This window comes from Numida meleagris, chromosome 1, assembly GCF_002078875.1.
Source record: "Numida meleagris isolate 19003 breed g44 Domestic line chromosome 1, NumMel1.0, whole genome shotgun sequence".
In the NCBI taxonomy this organism is placed as follows: Eukaryota; Metazoa; Chordata; class Aves; order Galliformes; family Numididae; genus Numida; species Numida meleagris.
In genome coordinates this window covers 21,768,202-21,783,737 of record NC_034409.1, presented here as the reverse complement: position 1 = coordinate 21,783,737, position 15,536 = coordinate 21,768,202, and the positions used below count along the sequence as shown (strand labels likewise).

At 39.9% G+C, this 15,536-nt stretch overlaps 2 long non-coding RNA genes across 4 annotated transcripts in view; one reads left to right on the top strand and one right to left on the bottom strand.

Annotated features, from left to right (window-relative positions):
• The window catches only part of LOC110392536, a 20,283-nt gene extending 14,275 nt beyond the window's left edge, over positions 1-6,008 (top strand). For all 3 annotated transcript variants that reach the window (XR_002434460.1, XR_002434461.1, XR_002434459.1), the window contains one exon: positions 313-6,008. This is a non-coding gene — a long non-coding RNA (uncharacterized LOC110392536). The remainder of the gene's footprint in view (positions 1-312) is intronic.
• Positions 1-15,536, bottom strand: part of LOC110392537 — a 17,569-nt gene extending 2,033 nt beyond the window's left edge. Inside the window, exon 1 of the long non-coding RNA XR_002434462.1 lies at positions 15,454-15,536. This is a non-coding gene — a long non-coding RNA (uncharacterized LOC110392537). The remainder of the gene's footprint in view (positions 1-15,453) is intronic.

Sequence of the window (15,536 nt, the reverse complement as noted above, 5' to 3'; positions counted from 1 at the left end):
CATGCTTGGCTCTGCTGTGCCTGTTATGTGTCAGAGAGCCCAGGGTAATAACAAAATCCTTTTGTTCTTGCTACATGCATGCAAACATTACTGGAGGTAGTTTGATTTATGCTACTACACCTGACATTTCTCTGTCAAAAAAAGGGAACTACCAAATTTGACAAATTGAACCACTCTTCTCAAAACACTTTTCTGGAAATCAATTTGACTGTTTCACCTGGCAGGCTTGTAAATTCCCAAAGCCTGATGTTGTTTGAGATGAAAAATGCTGCATAATATAAGGATGATTTTTTTACTTTCCTTGGGTCCCAGATACTTGTTCCAGCTTGCAACTGATGAAGCAGTTTGTTCACAAAGCCTTCGATGATTTCCTGTACCTCAAGACAGTGTTCGCTCTGCTCATCACCTGAAAACAGCTACAGGAAATGTTCATTGCTAGTTTTAGCCAACGAGATCCACAGTATTCCCCTCTCTCTTTTCTGTTACTAAAAAGGAGAAGTATGAAAAATCCAACTTACTTTATCTGAACATGGTAATTCTAGGTTGTAGATCAGAGGGAGTTTTACAGAGATGAAGTGAAAACTAAAGGAAGATGAAGTACTTGAGAATTATGCTAGTAAATTAAATCTACTGAGAATATTCCTGGATCCTGCCACCAGCTGACACAGAAAAGCCTGCTCCGATCGCTGTTATCCTGGGAAATAGAGTGGCTGCATGAAAACTACCCATTGGAAGCCTTCACTGGAATTTTCTAACTCCAGTAACACACCCAGGAAGTCTTTGGATGAGTTACAGATGGCACATAACAAAATCTTGCAGAAAACCCCCTAAAAGCTTGCTAACACAGGCAGTTAAGTTCCACAACTCAGGAAAAGCACTACATGTTGCATAAAGAGCCAGTAGTGTGTCTCTAGTATTAGAGCTGCATGAAATATGTATACAAGGGTTACTCCAAAATTAATGTATCCTATTTTATTATGTTGGCCCATGAAATGAGATGGTTGTTGGTGATATGGCATTAGAGGTTGAATGTTCCTGCCAGTATTCCATTACATTTTGTTGCTGGGTGACATATGGCAGCAGAAGGACAGTCTGACAAAATGGCATCTGACATGGAATTCCGTATGAAGCAAAAGTGTGTCACTGAATTCTTCCATGTAGGAAAAATTGCACCCTCAGCAAGTTTGCAGATGACACCAAGCTGTGTGGTGCAGTCGACATGCCTGAGCAATGGGATGCTATACAGGGACACCTAGACAGGCTCGAGCAATGAGCCAAGGGGAGCCACATGAGGTTCAACAAAGCCAAGTGCAAGGTCTTGCATCTGGGTTTTGGCAACTCTCACTATCAATACAAGCTGGGACATGTAAGGATGGAGCACAGCTCTGTTGCAAAGGACCTGAGGGTACTGGTGGATGGCAAGTTGGACATGAGCCAGCAGTATGCCCTCACATCCCAAAAAGCCAACCATATCCTGGACTGCATCAAGAGAAGCGTGGTCAGTAGGTGGAGGAAGGTGATCCTGCACTGCTGAGACCTCACCTGGAGTACTGTGTCCAGATGTGGAGTCCTCAGTACAGGAGAGACATGGACCTGTTGGAATACATCCAGAACAGGGCCACAGAAATGATCCAAGGGATGGAACACCTCTCCTATGAGGACAGGCTGAGAGAGCTGGGGCTGTTCAGCCTGAAGAAGAGAAGGCTCCACAGAGGTCTGAGAGCAATCTTTCAGTACTGAAAGGGGGAGTGTAAGAAAGATGGGGACAGACTCTTTAGCAGCGTCTGTTGTGATAGGACAAGGGGAAATGGTTACGAATTAAAAGAGGGGAGATTTACACTGGATATACGGAAAGAATTTTTTAATAAGGGTAGTGTGGCACTGGAGCAGGTTGCCCAGAGAGGTGATGGATGCCTTGTCCTTGGAGACATTCAAGGTCAGGCTGAAAGGGGCTCTGAGCAACCTGACCTAGCTTTAGGTGTCCCTATTCGCTGAAGGGGAGTTGGACTAGACGATCTTAAATGGTCCCTTCCAACTCAAACGATTCTGTGATTCTATATATAATATAATATAATGTAATGTGTGTGTATATATATACATAAGTTGTATATACAATGTACATATAATGCATACAATTTTGCTTCTCTCTTCTAGTAGAAGTTCATCTAAGAAAGAAAAGAATTATCCCCTCAGAAATTTTACTTCAGGCTTAAAAAATGTTGGATTCTAGTGCTGTAAAAATGTGATTTCCCTCAAAGGAAAGCATCATAATTTTATTAAGTAGCTGGGGTAAGTTATTACAAGCCCTTCTGACTAGCTGAATGTTTTTTTCTTTTTGTCCTAGATCATATTTCCTTCCTCAAAAGTAATTGGCAGGTGCTCACAAAGATATGAATCCAGCTCACAACATTCAGAGTGGAAAATGGCAATTGAAATGGAAGAAACTAGCTTTTTTTCTTGGGATGTTTACTTTTTATAAATCTCCTTATAACTGTATTAAAAAATAATCAGACATTACACAAGACTAATGAATAGCTGTATTAGCCCAAACTTTTTCCCTTGAACAGCACTCAAAGGTAAATTTATGTTTCTGTGATCCTAGAAAGCCAGAGGCCAGTTTAGTTTCTCTTATGAGTAAGACTAGCTTGAGGTTATCCAAATTTGCACAGCAAAGCCATTACTCTAGCACTCAAACTGTTTTGCCAATACTAATGCTGCTTCTAGTGACCTTTCACTGTTGGTGGTGGTGGTGTAGCCACAGTAGTTTAAATATAAATATACCCACAGAATGGCAATAGTTATATAGTTGAACTAACTGGTAGAATTGGAGGAAAGCAAACGCTTTTAAATGTTAATCCATTATGGGGCAACTATTAGCATCTCTCTGCCACTGAATGAAGAAAAGCTGGGGGAGGACAGAGAGAGTGAAGCAAAACTGATAAACAGAATAATCTCACTTCGTAGCTTGTACTGTCTTGAATTTTTGTTGGCTGAGGAGTCCCTCTACCACAGTTACTGGCAAAACTTCATGGCTATCTGGATATCAAATGAAGCTGTTAATCCTGGTCAGAACATTTATTTAACTTCTTTGATAAACATCATTAAGAGTGGTTCAGTGATGCTTCTGAGGACACTGCAGTGATTCACCCCTGCCCCACTCGATGTGACACTGTTTACTTATCAATTGTGTAATGTTCTTTCCTTTTGCATTTACAGATTCAATGAAGCTTAAGAATTGATCACTTACTTATTTGTTTATTTTTCATAGCTTGTTACTGCCAGTCACATAATTAATCATTTCTTTTTAAAATCCGTTAGGCAAGTTTGATTCTTAGACCCACTAGTGCTGACAGTTGCACATCCTGACTACAGGGTATGCAAAGAAGTAGCCTGGAGTACCCTTCCAAAAATAAAAACAAACAAACAAAAAACCAAACGAAAAAACAGTGATGGCAAAAGCACCCATACTTCAAATGCCAAACTTAGTCGATTCTGAATTGAATTATAGAATCGAAAGTACGAGTCTAGAATCAGTGAACAAGAATATCTCTTTTGATCTATTTTTCTAGGTTTTTATTCTTTCTAAATTTAACTAACTCTAATCATGGATGAAATGACCAGGATGGTATGTGTTTTTGTACTTTATATCTTTCCAGGAACCAGCTGGCATTGTAATCCAAGTACTATTTTTTACAATACCAGGATCAATACTGAAAATGGGAGAAGTAATAAGCACTTTCCCATAAAGTCAGAACACCATCTACCAAATAATAAATAGGCTGAACCATTGCTGTGTTTTCTGGAATGCTACTTATCCACAAGGACCTCTTTAATTATTTCTTTGGTTTTATGGGTCTATCTACAGTCATTTACTTTTCCTTCACAGTCTGTTACCCAGGGTAATTCTAACTTTAATGAGACTGGGATGTTTTGCTACAGAAGTAGGGGGACAACTTAGAGGCCCTGCTGAGAGCATTTTCCTCTTGCTAGCAGTGAAAATCTCTTCTGCTGAGGCTCCTGAACTCCTATGTGAAATAGCTGACAGGACTCTGAGGGCACTGAGAGACCTTGGTGCCTCATCTGGGCCCCCATCCACCCACCCTGTCCACAGCCATGAGCCCCATTTCACCTAAATCCTGGACCCCTTGTCTGCATCACTGCTACACTGTACATCTGCCTGTTTCCAGTCCTGTCCACTGCCATTCCTGAGCTGTTGATTTGATTTGCTGGATGGCTGCTAGGCCTGATTTGTTTCCTAAGGTTTGTCTGGTTCATTGGACTCTCAGTGGACATCTCTCCTATGCTTACCCTGCCCAGATACTGTGGACCTGTGCACTGATGGAGACTGCTGCCTTTGCTTAGCTGACCTCAGCTGTGGCTTCACCTCCTTGTGGAGCAGATTGCCCCTTTCTGCTCCACAGCAGTAGTTTTGATAAGGAATGGGGCTTAGTCTGGGGACCTTTTGTTAATCCAGTGGCTGTTTCCATCTTGTAAAGCTAAATTCAACAGGACACATGGCCTACAGCATCGTGGGAGATATACTTCTATCCCCAGAGCAGCTGGGCCCCTGGTACACAGTTCAGCCACATCATCAAGGCTGATTTGGACTGGAATGCCTCCCAAATCCCACTTCTGTCATTTCATTTTAAGATGAAAGCCTTGCTGAATTCTATTCCAATGGCCTACTATTCCTGTGATTTATCATTACAGAAATTATTTATCCTAATCATTAAATGCCTCAAAAAAAAAAAAAAAAGCATATACATCAAGTTAGCACCCACAAATTTCAGTGATAACTCCCTATTGTTTCAAGGGAAGCATAGGCTAAAGTTTTTTATGCTTTTAAAGACTTCATCTGCACAAGCAGTCATGTAATCTGTTAGTTTAAATGATCAAACAGATGGCAGTGGAAGCAGAGAGGGTTTAAACAGAACTTTCAGAATAATCTGCCGTGGGTCTGAACGAGAACTTTTATTTGGTTGGAATAAGTGTGAGCGTGAATGAGTACATGTATTTTTTAACCAAACTGTCTATGTGCCACAATTTATGTAGTATGAGAAACTAAAAATGAGCTCAGTATGAAGGCAAAGCTTGGAGTCATTCTTCAACAGAGCTATTTTTAAAAGACAAAGAGGCAAAGATAATGAAAGGAGCAAACAGACTTTAAGACAGGTGTTTTATTGCTTTTCTTTGTTGAAAAGCAAGAACAAAGATGTAAATTTTGCACATTGTCCTTTTGCTTCGATTCTATTTTTGTGTTTCCACCCTTTCTGTTTAAACACGTCAGCATCAGTTCCATCACAGCATGTCTAGTTTGCTATTAGCTTAAATGTACTCCTTTGAGACAATAAGCTGAAAAGTTCTGTGGAAAATCAGTGATCCTAGCCAGATTGTATGGGAGAAGAATTAATCATAAATAATAATTATAATTTGAGAGTAGCAGCTCTCCTCAAACTAGAGGCTGGGAATTTTTCATGATGCTAATATTGTTTCATTGCTGTTTTGTTTCTTAACTACCTCTGAAAAAATAGGCAAATCTTTCTTTCTGTCAGGAAATTCTCATCATAAGCGTATTGCACATACGGGCCCACTTCACACAAAGCATGAGAATACACAATTTGCATTTTAAACTACCTGCTTTAACCATTTTATTATAGACTATGTCTATTAAACCTTAAAGTGTTGCTTTTTGGAAATACAGTAGTAACGTGTAGTAAGAAGATATGTAAAACCTTCCAGCATCTGGCTTATGAGGGCTAGCTAATGTTTTAAATGTTGATTAAACATATATTTTTATGACTTCATTTGGTTTTTATTATATTTTAGAAAATTATCAATAATGCTGTGGTCATCTTTATACAAGTAAATGCTATAAGTTTTGTTTTCCTTATTATTGTGTTGGTTTTTTTAAAAGTTGTTCCTGATTTTTTTTATGAGTTTCAGCAATTGGCCTAAAGTTTCCGGTCCAATTTTTCACATGGATCTTATTAAAACAAGATTGTACTAGATTGTTGGTTTTGTATGCTATTATTTTTTTCTTGAGAGTGATGAAAGCTCTGACTCAGAGTCCTATGACATTGACTGAAAGCATCTTGAAAAATCATACAATTGAAGACCTTTTCTTATTTCTTTTGTTGTTGGAAAGAATAAACAAAAGAAAATGCAAAAGAATTTCACTACCTGAGGAGACAGAAAGTATATTCGAAAAAGCAGAACATCTCAGTTTTGCCTTACTGTTACTTCAGTTTCCCTGTTTCTGTTCTTCCTTGAATGTCCTTCTCATTCCACCTCATCCCAGTGCTATGAATTAGAGAAAAGGCAGCGAGAAGGAATAGATATTTTATATTATTTTTGTGATATGTGTTACTAACCAGGTATAGAATCATGGAATCATAGAATCAGGTAGCCTATTTGGCTACCTGAGTAGAAGAGAAATATCAGCAAACTGGAAAGAATCCAGTGGAGGACCACTAAGGTGTTTATTGAACTTTAGCATACAATGTGGATGTAGGGGCTGCAAAGCTGAATTTGTTTAGGCTGAGGCTGAAATGAGGAAGATTGAGCTAGACTCTTCTTGGAGATGCACTGTGAGAGAACAAATCACAGTAGTCAGAAATGAACATAAATTCTGCTGAGTTTGAAGCATCTTCACAGGCAGAGCAGTTAAGGACATGAACCACTTGCACAGGGAGACTGCAGTATCTCAACTGGACAAGTCCTTGAGAAACCTGCTTCAACCTTGGAGGTTAGCTCTGTGCCAGGGAGCAGCATGAGCAGGCTGCCCTGCAAGAAGAGCTGCTGTATGATTATACAACGATGGTGTTAAGAATGCCAAGGATGACTTGGAATTGAGTCTGGCAAGTGATATGAAGGACAAAAAAAAAAAAAAAAAAAAAGGATTATAGAAGTATATAAACAACAAAAGAAAGGGTAGAGAAAATCTGGGCCCAATGTTGATTAGGGAAGGAGAACGGCTGACAAAGGATCCAGAAAAGACTGAGGTCTTTTCTGAAGACACAGTGCCTTCTGTGATTCAGTCTTTACTGGTAAGACCAACCTTCAGGAATTCCAAGATCCTGAGACCAGGGAAAAGTCCAGAACAAGGAAGACTTACCTTTCATAGAATCAGAGAATTGTATGGCAGAGGAAGACAATGTTAGGGAGAACTTAAACAAGCTAGACATACATAAATACATGAGTCAATGTATTGCACTCACAAGTTCTGAGGCACAAGAAGCAGAAAAAGGTGAAGCATAAAGAGGTGATCAGGAGTAGTCAGCATGGACATACAAAAGGGAAATCATGCTTTACCAACCTGATTGTCTTTTACAATATTTTAACTTTAGTAAGGTTTTTGACAGTCTTCTGTAACATCCTCATAGGTTAGATGCCAAAATATAGGTTAGATAAGCTGACAGTGAGCTGGATTGAAGACTGGTTAAGCAAATGGCCCAGAGAGTTGTGATCACTGGTGTAAAAATCACTTACGGAGTATCTCATGATTTGGTCTTGGGAAGAATACAACTTAACTTCTTCATTAGTGACTTGGACAATGGATAAAGTATACTGTCAGCAAGTTTAATGTGATACAAAAGTGGTTGGAATGATTTATATGCCAGACAGTTGTATTGCCAGTCAGAGGGACTTTCCAGTCCATTAAGCACTAGTAAGGCCAAAGCTGGTGTACAATTCTGGGCTCCTCAGTATAAGAGAAGGAAATACTGGAGCAAGTCCATTATATGGCCAACAAGGTGACTAAAGGATCTCTTATAAGTGAAGAGGCTGAGAGAGCTGGGGCTGTTCAGCCTGGAGAAGTCTCAGGGGAATCTTATCAATGTTTGTAAATACCTGATGGGAGAGAATGAAAAGATGGAGCCATACTGTTTTGTGTTGTGCCCACTGATAGGAGAAGCAGCAGCAGGGACAAATTGCTTTTTGCAGACAAATTGCTCCCTTGCAGACGAGGGACACAGTCTCACAGTACCCTAAAGAGAAAAGGAAAGCAGATCTTGTGATGGCAGGTTCATCCAACAGTCCATTGATCACCAGAGAACTCTGTGGTGACATGGCATGCTTGAGGTCAAGCCAGAAACTGAAGTCAACAAGGCCAGGATCAACAACATACAAGGCACACACAGCATACCTACGTTATAGCTCAGTCAGAGATGAAAAGCAAGAGCCTTAGGTCAAAGGCAGCTTAGGATCCAATGTGCACAGGGTGCATGGTTAGAAAAACCACGTAAGGCTTCTCACTGCTCTTTATCAGAACTTGTCTTCATAGAAGTATGAGCCAAGGTTTACAGCTGTGCCATATCATAGCTAACTTTGACACAGACAGCAAATCCTTGGCAAAGAGATTACATAGAATGAAAGTTACAGTGTGGTCAGGGCAACTGAACCCTGCTGGTGCACTTACGTAGCTGCCTGGAGGAAGTGAATGATATCCAAATGATATCCAAAAGATGATATCCAAAGATCCTTCTGAACTTGAATTATGATTACAATATTGGTGAGTCAAGTCCTCTTTCTTCAAATAGATTTATTTATTTTTGTTTGAGTAAGTGCATTCACAGTCTGTCTTTGCTGAGGACAGTTTAATTGCTGGGAGATCAGAAGGTAGAGAAGAATGAGCCTTTTCTGAATGGTAAATTCTCCTAGATTCTGGTAAGAAGAATTTCAAGTCTAGCAAATATGCCTAATAGATGATACACCTGAAAGGATCAAGGCCATGAAATCCATTTGCTACGCAAGATCAACTAGAGGTAAATGATTTCTGATGAGGACTTGATTGACCACTTAAAAACCTGTAGTGACAAAGACAACCTAGCTTACACTGGCAATGTTTAATCATTTTATTCTATGAAATATTTCCCTACTGTCTACTGTCTAAATGTCTCTTGCCAAACTGAAACACATTATTCCTATCCACTGCAGAAGATAAGAACAATTTACTTCCTTTCTCAACAGTTTTATTTATTTAAAGATTGCAAGTATGTTTGTTCCACCTTTTTTTTTAAGGCTTAGTTATCCTATTTCTTCAGGCTTTATCTCATATGGCATGTTTCTATGTATTCTCATTATTCTCCTCTCATCTTTTCTTTTGGTCTGCATCTTTCTTGGAGAACAACACTCTGATTGGAACATCTCACTATGGATGAATTCTTACCATAACTGAATAAACTTCACTAGCTTAATTTGCATATTTTGGAAGTCATACTTCTGTTTACTTGAAAAAGAGATGTTAGAACTTGTCAGTGAGGTAGAAGAAGCTTTTTAAAATTACATTCTTACTAATGGAACTGCAGAAAGCCGTTCACTCAAGTTGAAGAGGTGTTCATGTGGTGAAAGTGTGTGCTTCCTAAAATAGGTATGTTTTCCATTTCTTGCTTTCTCATACATGGATATGTACACAGGCCACTCAATTCTACTGTATTTGGAGATGGAATTCATCATATTCTCTTTGGGTATATTTATGTTTGAGATATTCACAGCATATATCCCATAACATCAAAGGGAAAAGCAGTAATATTTGATCTGGTTTATTTTAAGATAAGAACTCTAACATGATAAATACCACAACCCAGTGTCCTGGCTGTGTCCCCTCTCAGTTCTTATGTACCACAGCCTCTTTGCTGGAAGGGAAGTAGGAGAAGCTGACGAGTCCTTGACAATTAGCATTGCTCAGCTGGTACTAAAACATCAGTGTATTATCAATGTTGTTTTTCTCCTAAATCCAAAACACAGAACCATACCAGTCACTATGAAGACTGTCCCCTTTTATGTGGCACTGGTGAGACCGCGCATCTAGTACTGTATCTAGTACTGTGTTCAGCTTTGGTCCCCTCACTACAAGAAAAATATTGAGTTGCCCAAGTGTGTGCAGAAAAGAGTAAGGAAGCTGTGGGAGACATTAGAAAACAAGAATTATGAGGAAAGGATGAATTAACCGGAGCTGTTTAATCTGGAAAAAGGGAGAAATCTCTGAAAGGAGACCTCCTCACTCTCTACAGTTACCCGAAAAGAAGTTGCAGTGAGGAGGGTGTTGGTCTCTTTTCTCAGGTGGCAAATGATGTGATATGATGAAACTAAGCCAGCAGTGTGTGCCTGCAGCCTGGAAGGCCAATGGTATCCTGGGTTCCATCAGAAGAGGGGTGGCCAGCAGGGCAAGGGAGGTGATTGTCCCCCTCTATTCTGCTCTTATGAGTACCCAGCTGGAGCACTGCGTCCAAGTCTGGGGCCCCCAACACAGGAAAGATGTGGAGTTTTTAGAGAGGGTCCAGAAAAGGGCCATGAAGATGATCCAAGGGCTGAAGCACCTCTCCTGTGAAGACAGGCTGAAGGAACTGGGCTTTTTCAGCCTGGAAAAGAGAAGGCTGTGGGGAAACATCACTGCAGCCTTCCAGCATTTAAAGGCAGTTTATAAACATGAGGGAAATCAACTTTTTACAAGGGTAGATAGTGATAGGACAAGGGGGAATGGTTTTAAACTAAAGGAGGGGAGATTTAGATTAGATGTCAGGGGGAAGACTTTTACCGACAGAGTGGTGAGGTGCTGGAACAGGCTGCCCAGAGAGGTTGTGGATGCCTCATCCCTGGAGGTGTTTAAGGCCAGGTTGAATGGGGGCCTGAGCAATCTGATCTAGTACTTGATCTAGTGTCTGGCAGCTCTGCCTGTGGCAAGGGGTTTGGAACTTGATGATACTTGAGGTCCCTTCCAATCCAGGTCATTCTATGATTCTATGAAACTGCCTCAAATTGCACCAAGGGGATTTAGAGTAGACATGAGGACGAATTTCTGATTATTCTGATTTCTGATTATTAAGCGTTGGAATGGGCTGCCCAGGGAAATGGTGGAGTCCTCATCCATTGAAGTATTTAAGAGATGTGAACATGACGCTAAGCAACATGGTTTAGTGATGGAACTTGGTAGATAAGGTTGATGGTTGGATGTGATGATCTTGCATAGAATCATAGAATCATAGAATGGTTTGGGTTTGAAGGGACTTTTAAGATCATTTAGTTCCAACCTAAGTGATTCTATGATACTATGACTCATAGGCCATTTAGAAGTAGTGTTGCTGTGCTATCACTAGATGCCATTTAGTTTGAATAATATAAGCCAGGATTACTGCTGATCTCACAAGCCTCTTTATAAATCTACATTCAAAAGATGTTTATATGTATTGATTAGTTTTCTGTTGACACTTTGATATTTTTTATGCATCCAAAAAACAGTCGTTCTCTTTAAATTCATATATTTCACAACATTGTTTAGTCTTAAGACTTTTCTATACAATGTAAATAAGCAGTCTCAGGAAGATGAAACAGCATTCTGCTATAAATCCTTTTCCCCCGGTGTTAGAAACATCTAGATAATTAATGAAACCTGTCTTTTTATTGGACAAGAAGACATGTTCTGAAATGATAGACAGTTTTTCTGTTCAGACTTCTATGTCTGTCATTGAAATTCCAGAATGAAGAGGTTTATCATCAATAGCTCTCAGAATAGATGCTGATGGTTTGCCAGCTTTCTGCCCTTCTTACTAGTTCCATCAATACCTTTCCTACCAAGTCAGTTAACAATTATCTCCAAACAGCACGAAGTCAGAGAGGTTAATTTTCTCCCTTGCATTCTGCAACATGTATCTTATCACCTAGTACAACAGGAAGACATACAAACTTAAGTATAAAGCATGGGCTGCCAATAAAATACTAGCTTATATTAGCTACAGTTTGTAAGATACCAAGTTTCTGAAAACTCACTTTGCATGGAGATCTTTTTTCAAATACAATATCATTTCTATCTTTTTAATTTAGTCCTCTTCAGTAACTACTGTATTTCATCACTTACCTAGGAAATTGGATGCCTTAGGGCTTGACTTTATCATGCACTAATAAAATGAAGAGAAACAGACCTTTAAAAATAATTGCCAAAATAGAGTCTGTCAGCAAGCATTAGACTCAGCTGTGGCACTGGCTTGAAAAGGTTATTTTTCTTTGGAATGCATTAAACATTTATTAGATTCACCTCAGGTAAACACGCAGTTGTTTACACATTGGCAAATTTGTATAGACACTTGTAAATGAATTTAGAAGTGAACGTGGCATTCATAAATGTATACCTTCCTTATCTCTGGTTTAAAAAGAATAAATAATCAAATAATTGCATAAGCAATTGGCCAGGGGTAAAAAAAATGGTTGTGTTTTTTTTTTGTTTGTTTGTTTGTTTTTTGAGAGCATGGCCCATTTTCTTAATCTGTCTTTGACTTTTCAAATAAAATATGCTACTACTTATTTGGTTTGTTTTGTCTTGCTTCTGCCTCAAACACTTCTCCTCCACGAGTAATGCAGATCAGCTTAGGGGAACAAGTAAGAGTAGAAGATCTAAGCCCAAAAGAAATGTTGGTGCTATGAAAAAAAAGTTTTATGGAAGTGAAGATCTTAACAAACTTTGTCTTTAAAATCTTGCTGAGGATGGATGAGATTCAGATGTCTTTCTTTGGCAACCAAAAATTTTGTTATTTGGTGAAATATAGACATGTTGCTGGAACATACAATTTAAGTATTAAGAAAGCTTATTCCCTGTGACTAGTCACTTAATTTGAAGTCATCATTTTGAACTCAGTCTCGTATTTATGCATAGAAGCAGTCCAGTCTGGGTGAAACAAGTGCCTAGCTCATAGCTGGAGGCCCTGGATTAACAGTAAGAAGAGAGGCTCAAAGCAAATCACGAAAAAAGAAAGTGAATGAGACAGAACTGAATACCAAAATGCTGCATAAAAAGCACTGGCTCCAGTCTGAGTTCTCAGAATTATTTCAATCTTCTCCATAATGAAAATGAATGAATAGTCATAGGATTTCAGACAGTCTCTATATTTAAAGCTGATTCTGGATCTTGATACAGATTCCTCAATTCTATTTTCCAGTGCCTGACTCAGTTTTATTTGCTGTATCACTTCTCCCTGTAGCATTATTTACTTAGTGTTTCCTCAGCACTTTTATTTCTAGCTATCTTTAATAATAGATACCTTTCAGAAACTATGTTTTATTATTCTTGCCTGTCCACTGCTCGTAAAATATGTTTTTTATGTTCTACGAATGTAATTCAGATCCTTCTGTTTTGTTCATCTCAACACTGCACAAGCTTTCTTAGCTTTTTACTGCCCACACCAAATTTTCCAAATATGTTAGGATACCTTCTGTCAATGACTGTGTTTCTACACTATACCTTTTTCTCCTGTAGCTCTACCAGTTTTCCTTCTCTTGTGGTCTTTCTCTTCACTGTGCGTGACAGCCTAGTTTTCCTTTTCCTTTGTACTGAAATCAGGAGCTTTCAGTTTCAACAGTATATGCTGTGGTCTGTCTGTATGCCATCTCGTATGCTCCCATTATCCCAAGACAACACATAAACATTTACTGTATGTGTTCTTTTTCTATGAGAAGGAAGAATAAATGAAAATGGTGCATGCCAGTTTGGCAGTATATAGTATTATATTGCTTTGACACGCCTCAGATGAGCTAAATGGAAATTGCACTTCTGTAGCTCAGGGGAGATGCAATTTCAGAATATAAGAAGAACCTCTTGACAGCACTGGGCTTGAAATATGCATGACCATTCTTTTGAGAGTCTTCAGGCTTCTCAAATGAACATAATGACTATTTTAACAGGTACACTGGGTTGAAAGAGTAAGAAATGTTTTCCAGCTCTTGGCATGGTCTCTCACACTAGTAAGTCTTTTACATATAGTGTGCAAGTAGGCACAGGAGGGGCAATAACACTCTAACCAGTGTTTTTCGCAGCTTCAAAACATTAGAGGAAAAAAAGCCCCAAACCCCTTTCCTTGCAAAATGTCATCCTAGGCCTTTCAAAGCCTCAGTTCTTGTTCTTCTTCTCCAGTACTGACAGAGCCAGGACTCTGTGATGCACTAAAACTAAACTGGGTTTCCAGATTTGTGATCATGAATCAGTAAACTTGATCTTAACTTCAGCATTAACAACTCCAAATATTATGTATATCAGGCAAAGAAAACAATGTCTAGCATACGTAGCCCACTGAGTAACAAGAAAACATAACAGAAAAAGAAATTATTCATAGCCTGTGTCATCATCTTTGCAGAGCTGCGTTGACTGGTGCGTTCATGCCAATAACATGACAAACATTTCACATTTTATAGGTAAGGAACAGGTTTAGGACGTGGCTGTCACGTACAAAATAAGTACTGTGTTCTGCTGCCTTCCTTTCTGACAGCACATCTCATAGTGACAGCACAGTTTTGACAGAGGGACTAGCGTAAAAATAGCATCATGATGTCTCTGGTTTTGGAAAACACCGTCAGATAATTTCAAAAAATCTTTTGGCTTACAAATTCCATCTTTAATCTTCCAGTATAAATGTAAATAAATGTCTCAGATAGTATTAGTCCCACTTAAGAGGATATTCCTTATAAAACCAGGTTAGAGAAAATGTAAGAAGCTTGTTCTGGTTTTGGCAGTAAGAACAAAGTACCTTTCACTACTGCTGCACGCTGCTTGCATACAGAAATCCATAACACTTGAAAAAGATGTCTGTAGATTGTCTTAACAGCCAGAAATTACTGCATGTTACATGGAGGATTTAGTAACAGCACGAATTAGTTTAATGTACAGCCAACAGACTTGTGTTATGCTTTGAACTTCTACAAATATTAAGGTGAAAGAAAAGGGAAATTTAGGAGTTTAATTTTGCCCTGCTTACACTTTTACAAGCGAGTATTCTAGCCTTTGTCCATAATGCCTACACAAAAGGACTTTCAATAAGTTAATAAGGTCCACTTTTAACAACAAAATATCTCACCCACTGTATTGGGCTTATGTGGCAAGGTAGCAGGGGCCTGCGGGGTGGCCTGTGTGAGCAGTGCCTCGCAGAGTGCCGCAGTGCCCCATGTTACAGAAGAGCAGCTCCAGCTGCTCCAACAGGGCCCTGCCACTGGCAGAGAGCAACCGCTGCACGGCAGCTGGGAGAGAGGGGTGAGAAACGAGAGAGAAGCGGCACTGCGGGCACCGAGCTCAGGGCAGGAGGAGGGCAGGAAGTGCTCCAGCAGCTCCCTACAGCCCAGGAGAGGCCCACGGAGGAGCAGGCCCGCGGTGCGGCAGTGGATGCGGCCTAAAGAGGTACGGTAGTGCTGGGAGAGCTGCAGCATGTGGGTAGCCCGCGCAGGACCAGCTCGGGAAGGCCGGTACCCCATGGGAGGGATCCCACGTGGAGCAGGGGCCGGGAGTGAGGATGAAGGAGCAGCAAAGCATTAGGGACTGACCATAGCCCCCATTCCTCGTTCTCCTATGCTGCTCAAGGGGAGGATGCGGAAGGTAGAAGGGGTGAGGGTGTTTTTAGTTTGCTTTTAGTTATCCCTGCCCTAGTCTTTTAGTTATAGCCAATAAATTACACTAATCTCCGCACACTGAGCCTGTTTTACCTGTGTCAGTAACCGGTGAGTGATCTCCCTGTCCTTACTTCAGCCCTTCAGCCCTTTTTCATTGTATTTGCTCCCCCTCTTCC